Source organism: Sorex fumeus, unplaced genomic scaffold (genome assembly GCF_029834395.1).
Source record: "Sorex fumeus unplaced genomic scaffold, SorFum_2.1 ptg000157l, whole genome shotgun sequence".
NCBI classification, from domain to species: domain Eukaryota; kingdom Metazoa; phylum Chordata; class Mammalia; order Eulipotyphla; family Soricidae; genus Sorex; species Sorex fumeus.
The window spans coordinates 3406836-3416987 of record NW_026606214.1 but is presented as its reverse complement, the minus strand read 5'-3'; positions in this window follow the sequence as shown (position 1 = coordinate 3416987).

The window sequence follows — 10152 nt, the reverse complement described above, 5'->3', positions numbered from 1 at the left end:
CCATGCTTCCGGGAGCTGAGTTTTATAGTCTCTGCATCTTGACCGTTGATGGAACCAACCTGGCACTGGTAGCAGCTGGTGGGTGTGACACCTACCTACTGGAAGATGATGGGGGTCTGGGTGGAGGAGGCCTAGTCCCAATCCAAGTAGGCTTGTAGACCTCAGCTCTGGAACCCGCATGCCTGGGTTCCTCTGCCAGTTCTTTCATGCATGAGGCCCATCCGGACGTGTGGAGAGTGGTCCCAACATGGCCGTGGCTGGCTCCGGAGGTCCTCAGCTGCTGGGGCTCTGCTCGGGGCAGGGAGGGGGCAGAGAAACTCAACCCTCCCCCCTCCAAGGTGAGGACAGCCAGGCGCAGGGACAGGAGACTCTGGATACTTCTGGATACTGAGTTATATACAGGACAGAGTGGGTTGAGGTGCTCCTGACCTGGCCAACTACACAAGGATGGTCACTAGGTGAGGCGTCTTCCTTGTCCTTAAATAGACTCAGCACCAGTAAGAAAGAACAGATCCACCCTAAGAACTGCCTTGAATATTTCAGAGTGAAGCTTCTCAAGGAAAAGGAATTTTCATTCCAAGTTAAATGAGTGAAAAAAATACTGTGAAATCTGATTGACATGGGTTGGATTCAGCCAACTCAGAACTCACAGGGACAATAACATTGTCTGTTGGGTCCCAGGATTTGCATTCACAGTGGGAGAACAGGAGCCACCACACAGGGACATGGAGAGGCAGGCGCCTCTCTGCAGGGTAGAGGCCCAGGGGGGAGGGGTGTTGGGTTTGGTCATCAGGGATCTGAGACACAGGAACTCTCCTCCCCACCTGCCATTTTCCCCTCAGCGATTACTGTTTACTGAGAGCTCCTCAGCACGTTTCCTGTGATGGAGGAAGAGGCGCGGCTCTGACAGGGCCCCAGGGAAAGGCCTGAGTGCTCTGAGCCACAGTCAGCATCTCCTCCCAAGGAGACCAGACACCAGCCTCCCTGGGTCCCCTCATTTCTCTACAGAGGCTCTCCCATGCAAATCTAAACTCGGAACTCAGGATTAAAACCACATTCACACTCAGTCTCCCTCTCCCCCTGACATGGTTCTTGAGATTATGGACCTTGTGGGCAGGAACCTGCATCAGCGCTGGTTACTCCTCTTTCTGGTGGCAGCACCTGAATGGGATGTGAGTGTCCCATGGACAGAGGCGTGTGACCACCAGGGGGCACGCTGCTTCTGTCATGGCAGGGACGGGTTCCATGTAAGGAGGGCGCTTTATTTTCTCTTTGGTTGAAAAATATTTAAAAAAATAATAAATCAAGTATATAAATTTCAGTCATCATTTCCTTTTTTAGTACAAGTTTATTTATTCCCCTTACTATTTCACAGTCAAGCAACTGCAAGCGAACGTCCGAGCTCACAAAGCAGTGCAGAGATGCGATCAAGGAAGACCTCAAATAGAGAAGAGCAGAAGTGCTGGTAGATGCGGCAGAAGCCGGGAAAAGTATTTGTAACACCCGCCTGTATTACGGATTCACTACCAGGATCTCACCATTCTACAAAGAAGTAATCATTGATGTCAAAAGAGGGGTTCTACAGGGTGATACCATTTCACCGAAACTCTTTCGTGCCACCCTCGAGAACATTATGGGACGACTGGAATGGGAAAGAATGGGAGTGAAGATAGATGGTCAGCAATTATACCACCTCCACTTTGCTGATGACATTGTTCTAATAACACCAAACATTAGTCAATGGTACAAATGCTGGTCGACTTAGACCGTGAGTGTGGAAAGGTCTGACTACAGATGAATCTTATGAAAACAATGTTTATGAGAAACAGCCTGGTTCCGGAATCTCCATTCGCTCTCAATGGAACGGCCATCTATGAATGCAACAGTTATATGTAACTAGGTCGAGAAGTCAACATGATGAATGACCTGGCACCTGAGTTGCGCAGGAGGAAGAGAGCGGCTTGGAACACCTTCAAAAGCGTCATAGAAATAGGTAAGAGGATGAAGAACCTCGGCTCTGGGCACATCTCTTTGAGTTCAATGTTCTTCCTGCATTAACATATGCCTCAGAGACCTGGGCAAACAGGATGAGAACGCTGTTCTGGTCTCCCAAAGAGGAATTGAAAGAGCTATGCTTGGAATATCACGTTTCACTCAAATGAGAGAAAGAATCCGGAATTCCGACATTCGTCGACGATCAAGAATCAGGGACGCTGTCTCCTTTGTTAAGGCATCAAAACTCAGATCGGCTCGTCACGTAATGAGATTTAAAGATGACCGCTGAACTAAGCCGTTACCGACTGGATTCCACGTGATGTCAAAAGACCGCGTGGCTGCCCACCTACCAGGCGGTCAGACTTCTTCATCAAGATCATGAATGATCGGTTTGAGGCTCTTCATGTTCCTAGAGTGAACAGACGCCATTGTGCTACACTACCACACGACAGGGACAAGTGGAGATGTTACTGGCGCCCGCTCGAGCAAATCGACGATTATCAGAAAGTCAAGTGATCAAGTGATACAAAATGTTGATCAGCACCTTTTCATATGCCTACAGCCCATAGGAATATTGTTTTAGGAAAATATCTGCTTATTTTCCACACCCTTTTATGGGGGTGATTTTTTCCAACGTTGTTCTTGGTGAGTACTATGAATATCTTTAGATATTGGGTTGGCTCTGATGTTCGGTGGGTACACATTATTTCCAGTCTGTAGAATGCCTTAATTTAAATGTCATTTACATGGTTATTGACATCTTTTTAATTGATTTAGTTTGATTTTATTTCCTTTTCGCTCTGCCAATGGAGTAAAACTATAGATGAACCCTCTAAAATCAGTGTCATGGAGAGACCAGCTCTTTCAAAACTCTGTGTGTTTTAAGGATTCTGCTGTCAAAACTGGAACATAAGTTTTTTTTTAATTAAATTCTGTATCTGCTGTTTTCATATGTGGTTTTGTCTTCCCAACGTCATTTCTTGAAGAGAGTTCCTTTCTTTACTCCATGGGATGGAATTCTTTACTAAAGAATCACAGTAAAAGTTCTAAGAATTTATTCTGGGCTCTCAATTCTATACAGTTGGACTGAGAGTTTATATTCCTGAAACTAGGGGTTAATTTCTATAGCTTCATGATATTATTGAAAGCCTGTTCCCCAGGAGATGTCACAAGTCTCAGTGAGGCCCCGTCAGCACCACCCAACCTCTGGCCCTCCCAGTCCCACTGAGAAAACACTACATGCTTTATGGCTGCCAGAAGTTACTAGAGTGACAGCCCTACCTGAATAGAGCAGGAAACTTCACCCAGCCCATGACCAGACCACCGGGCACTTATACACTCAGCTCCCACAGAACATTGGGAACAATGAAAACATAATTCTATTGTTTTAATGAACGTAGACTGAATCCAGATAAGAACATCAGAATATCCGATGCTCTGTGGGTGTGCGGAGAGCAATAATTCTCTCAGTGCTCTTTGATCTGAGGAAAACACTGACAGGGAGACTCAGGAATCTCTGTGAGAGAAGGAAGGGAACAAAAATCACTTTCCTTCAAACAGAACTGAAGGAGAGAAAGAACGGACTCTATGGCTGAATGAGTCACAGACAGAACTGAACACTGCGGTTGTGTGTTTTGTGTGCATCTTGGCTACTGTACTTGGTGCTGCCGTGAACATGACTATGATAATCTCCACTAGTTAATGCTTTTGGGTTTCCAGGAGACACATAAAGTACCCAAGGCTCAGCTTAGTCTCAAGAGGAGGTTCTGAGACCTGGTGACACTCTGAGAAGGCAGTGGAGAGTGTGTCCAGAGACGATTGAGTTTCAGCTTATGCTTGTGGAAGGAAGGTCCACATCCTAGTACCTAGCTGTGTGCACAGAGACTAAATGAGGCCCTGAGCTGTGCAAATACATTGTGTCCCGACTCTGAACCTGCAATGACCCACCCACATTGATCACAATTCCACCTGAGGACTCACCAACTCTCTTGGCTGTTGGTGCACCCAACATTAAAGGTGACTTTGTGTTTGTGATTGTGGTTATCCTGTGACACATATTTCATGTCAACAACACACAGTTACTCTCAGCTGAGTTCAAACACATGGTCTATGTCTTCTTGATTCAATTTCCCTCCTGTAAACTAATTATTTGGGGATCAATGTGAAGTCAAAGTTTTCACCCATTTCATGCTTTTAGTTTTTAGTCTTTCTGTTTTTAATGGCCCAATCATTGTAAATGAAAATATGGCCAGAATCATAAGACAACAACAAAAAAACACAGAAAATATCTGCTCACCTCATCTGATGGCAGACAAATAAAACATATATTAAGCACTTGTAGGTCTTACACCAAAAAATAAACTCCATCTAAAATAGGGATTTTAAAGAAATACATCCTTAAAGTAGACTTTGATTCAGAGAACTGTATAAATAAATTCTCCCTGACACTATTCAGAGAAATGTAAATTAAAATAATTATAAAATATCACCTCATACCAAGGGAGAAGGGCACAAATCTCAAATAATCAAAACGTTCTGTGTTAGCATAGATATGGTAAAAATACAATCATCATACTCTGCTCGTGAGAATAGCAATGAAATTGACCCGGTTGGAAAAAACTTGGATACTGCTCAATAGACTAAGAATTGAGCTTCCATTTGACCCAGAAATTCCTTCTTGACATTGACCACAAAGGCTCCAAGACAATAATCTGGAAATATATTTTCAAGCCCATGTTTATTGCATCACAATATTGTATACACAATAGTCAAATCTGAAACAACCCGAATGTCTGAGAATAGTTAACTCAATGAAATATAGTACATCTACAGAATAGAATACTATGCAGCTACCAGAAAAAGTTAAATCATGAAATTCACTTATAAATGGATGGACATGGAGAGTAGCAGGCTGAGTGAAATGAGCCAGAAGGAGAGGCACAGATATGGAATAATTGTATTCTTCTGTGGGACTTAAACTTTTGTATGAGATTAATATTCTGTGCCAGGAAACACAGGGGCCAGAAGGACTAGTCAATGGTTGGAAGCTTGCTCCAAGTGTGTGGGAGGCGAAGGACAGAGAAGGACCAGTATGACAAGAAAAGTTAAATGTGGTCACTCTGGACAAGAATTGAGTGTTGAAAGTAGAAAAAGGGCTATGCATGATAATATTTCAGTATCTGTATTGCAATTTGCTCGAGCGGGCCCAGTAACGTCTCCATTGGAGACTTTGTTGTTACTGTGTCTGGCATATCAAATACTCTCGGTAGCTTGCCGGGCTCTCTGAGAGGGGCGGAGGAATCGAACTCGGGTCGGCCATGTTGGCCGCTTGTAAGGCGAACGCCCTACCTGCTGTGCTATCGCTCCGTATTGCAATCCATAGACCCCAGAGAGTGTGAGAGAAAGAGGAGAGAGGGAGAAAGGAGGGGGGGGAAGAGAGAGAACCTGTATATGATTCAAGGGATAAATAAAGGAGGAGGATGACTCATATGATGATGACAACACTCTGTATGGGAGTTGTCTTTGTCAATCCTGTGCCATGTCTCTCTCTCACTCTCTCCTTGCATTCCTCTAAGTAAATTTCTTTAAAGAATACTATTGTGTATCACTGAAAAAGTCACTATTCAAGTCATATGATCAATAAAACTTTATTAATTTTATAGTATTCATTTATTACTTAAATATGTCTTACTGATTCAGTTATATAATAAACTTGTTTGCAGCTGTGTTCGACTCATGCCTGGGTTTTTAAAAAAGTTTTCAAGAATTAAACAAATTTAATATATTTTTGTTTATATTAAACTGTTTAAAGACTTAAATACTCTTTTATTTTGATGGTTTTTACTATTGTGAGTGAATGAATTAAATGTTTATTGAATTATTTTTACATAATCTCAGCAAAGAACACTCAGTGTCACCTTTTAATTTTTAGATATACAACTACTTCATTCTTGACTGTTTAATCAGGGGCGCTGTCTCAATGCCAAGGTGTCGAAAATCAGATGGGCTGGACACTTAATGAGATTCCGAGACCACCGCTGGACTAGAGCCATTACCAACTGGATTCCACAGGATGTCAAAAGACCGCATGGCCGCCCACCTACGAGATGTGCAGACTTCTTTGTCAAGACCCTGAATGATTGGTTTGAGGATCTTTGTGTTCCTAGAACGAGCAGATGCATTGGGCTACACTAGCACGCAACAGGAATGAATGGAGAAGTTACTGGCACCCATTTGAGCAACGCGATGATCAAGTTAACTACTTTTTTGCCAACATTTTCCTAGGATTCATCTGCCTGAGCAATTCCAGATCACAGAGCCAGAATATGCCCTCAGAACCTCCAGGTGAGGCTCAAAACCAAAATAAAATGCTCAAAAAGAATATGATTCGTGAACAAGGCTTCTGAAATGAAGTCCCAGGATTCAGTCCTATATTAGAGATGCCAAGAGGTTAATGCCCCTGAGAGCCCAGAGACTCTCCCTGCAGGATGGGGACCAGATTGCAGGGGTTCCAAGTCCCAAGAGCACACAGTTGTAGGCCTGAAGTGGGTACAGAGATGGAAAAGGTTTCTCTTCAGAAACAGGCATACTGTGTGACTGACATCAAATCATGAATAGCTCTCTAAGGGTCTAACTCAGTGATTTAATAGAAAAAAATAACTAAAAATAATTCAAAAACCCAGGAAACTAAATTTTGCTTTGTTGAGAAAACCAAAATAAAAATATGTATAGGAAACAGAAGGTTAAATTGTGCATACTTAACCATTTTGGGAGAAACATTTATCATATTGATAAGGCAGTAAGGATGCTCGGCCCCAATCCGAGTCTCCTGCCCCCGTGCCTGGCTGTCCTCGCCACGGCCCCTTGGAGGGGAGCGGGTTGAGCTTTCCTCCCCACCCCGATCAGGGCTTCGGCAGCTGAAGACCTCCAGGACCAGCCACCACCATGCTGAGACCACTCTCCGCACACATGAAGGTACTGGCAGAGGAACAAAGCCACACGGGTTCCGGGGCCAAGATCTCCAAGCCTACTCAGATTGGGGCCGAGCATCCTACACCCAGATCCTCCAAATTCCAATAGGCGAGGGTCACACCCACCAACTGGCCCCCTGGCCCCATGTAATCCCATCAATGGCCAAGACCCAGAGACTATAAAAACCAGCTCCCGAAACTGCGCGGCCACATTCGCGGCTACGCGACATCTTATTATGACATCTTATTATCTCATTTCTACTTCGTATCGTACAAACTGGCAGGCTATAGAATGTAGCCTGCCCACACAGCAGAGTCTGGCAAACTCCCCGTGGCGTACCAAATATGCCAAATACCAGTAACAATGATGGGTCTCATTCTCCTAAAGAGCCTTGAATATAATCTCAGGGCTAGGATTAAAGAGACGTTACTGGGGCCTGCTCGAGGCAATCGACGAATAGCAGGATGATTTGTGATTTGTGAAGGCAGTAAAACCTGTATGCAGGTGGTATGTCTGGACTTCTTAATATCTCCAATGGAAACCACTGGAGATTATGGTGGTTTTGTAGTCTCATTGTAGTATACCTTGGGGAGTTACAGGATTCCAGAAATAACCTCAGAGCCCAGGTTTGGCCAGATGTGTCCAGGTCATAAAGATGTGGGGGACCTTGAGGAGAAGATCCTGACAGGGCTTGGCCCTCCTGAGGGGGAGCTCTGTTTGCACAGAGTCCTGTGACAGGACAAAGTTTCATCTTCTCACTCAAGGATCAGAACGTGGACCTCTTCACTATCCTTGAGGATGGACCTGGTGGCCTCTACCAGACCCATTCTCAGGTTGGACCAGGTCGTCAGCTATGAATTCTACATCCTCATGAATATGCAAATTAGACGAAGGACACTGAGTTAAATAGAGATGTATCTGTGGCCTAACAACCTCACACAGCAGGCAAACCCACACCTTCAGAAGCCCCAGAGTGCACAGTCCCAACCATGGCCCGGACCTGGAAAATTCTCTTCCTGGTGGCAATGGCTCCAGGTAGGTGTCCCCATGCCTTGGGCTGAGGGAACAGGGCCAGTCAAGTGGAGTCCATCCACTCCTGTCTGCTGTCCACAGGTGTGAACTCCCAGGTACAGCTGGAGCAGTCAGGGGCTGAGGTGGCAAAACCTGGGACATCAGTGAAGATCTCCTGCAAGGCATCTGGATACACCTTCATCCAAGACTATATTCACTGGGTGTGGCAGGCCCCAGGACAAGGGCTCGAGTGGATGGGATACATACTCCCTTACGATGGTGGAACAAGCTATGCACCGAAGTTCCAGGGCAGACCCACACTCACTGCAGAAATGTTCAAGAACATAGCCTACACGGAACTGAGCAGGCTGATCACTGAGGACATGACCATGTATTACTGTGTGAGTGACACAGTGTGACAACCACATCCTGAATGTGTCAGAAACCTGATGGGAAGGCAGCTGTACCGGGTAAGGAGACGAAAGGGACGCTGATCCTCCTGACTTCCTCCTCAGAGTCAGCGTCTGAGACACAGAATGGGGCTCACAGGGCCAGGCGTCATCTGAGGGAAAGGCTCAGATTATGTCTCTGTCCTTCAGCAACAGCCAAGAGGAAGATGCCTTCTCTCGAGAACACCTGGCGTCACTCATATTTTCGTCTAGAATTTTGTGTGGAGTGCCCCAGATGGCACAGGAAGAACCACATGGAAGTTTGAGCCGGGGTTATTGCAGGTTCCTTAACTGTAGGTCTACACATGGCAGACTCCCAATTTTTCACATTTTGTTTTAAATTCTGTATCTGCAAGGACTTTCACAACCTCCACTACCCAGCCACCTCCACGCTCCAGGCCACAAAGTGGCCGCGTGACACATCATAAGACACTTAATACCCATCTCCCAGTATTGCCACACCATATACAATGGGATTCAAATATGGTTGGAACTATGGGAACACCTACAAGGGTGAATTGAGGCCACCCCAAAAGCCTCTATCCCTCTCAGAGAGCCTGGCAAGCTGCTGAGAGTATCCCGCCTGCACGGCAGAGCCTGGCATGCTATCCGTGGAGTATTCTATATGCCAAGATCAGTAAATACAATGGGTCTCATTCCCCTGACCCTGAATGAGCCACTAATACGGCAGCATTGAGAAGGATGTGCAAGGAGAGGCTGATAAAATCTCAAGGCCGAACTAGAATGCCAAAACAAAGAAAGACTAAAATGACTGTCTGTACCTTCAATGCACGTACGGTGACATCAGATGCATCCACCGAGAACCTGATGTTACAAGCGCAAATGATCAAGTACTAGATCATTGGTCTGACCTAGATGAGAAGGCATCAATCACATCATGCCGTTTTCGACACTGGAGAACTTTTCCTCAGAACATGAGATAAAAGAGGCATCATTGGTATCAGTGTCAATGTGAACACGAACTTGGCCATAAGCATTGCTTCATTCAAATGCCTAACAACCTGAATCAGACGATTACACTTGAATAGATTTGGCTCACTGCCTGCAGTTTCTATCATTGTTGTCTACACACCAACATTCAATTATGATGAAGGAGAAATTGAGAAGTTCTACATGGAGCTGGAGAAGTTCTATAAAGAAGACCACACCTTCTACAAGATCATTGTGGGTGATTTTAATGCCAAGAAAGGACTGCCACATCAGGACCCATGGTCTACAATGGGACAAACAAGGTGAGAGACTGTCTGAGTTCATCATGTCAACCAAGACCATAAGTGGTCACTCACAGTTCAGAAAGGCCGAATCGAAATGTTGGACAAAGGGAGTCTCCCGGTGGACTGTTCCAAAACGAAATTGAACACATTATATTCAATGGATTTTTGCCTGACCAATGTCGCTGTTGTCCCAAAATTCCAAACGGGATCGGACCACCGTCTCCTTCGTGCAAAATTCAACTTCACAGAGCGGGGAGAAAGGGCTGCAAAGTTTAAGAAGAGAACTCCCAGAACGACCACCAACTGGGAGCTCTTTGCCACTATTTCGGCAACATGGGAAGATGCCGTCGTTGACAACACTGACAAGGAATATGATTGACTGGTTCAGCACCTCCATGATTTTGCGAAGAATGCCAAGAGTGAGATAACCACAAAAAAATGCCTGTTTTCGAAAACTCTTGAGCTTATTCGCCAATGTGGCTTGGTGCATG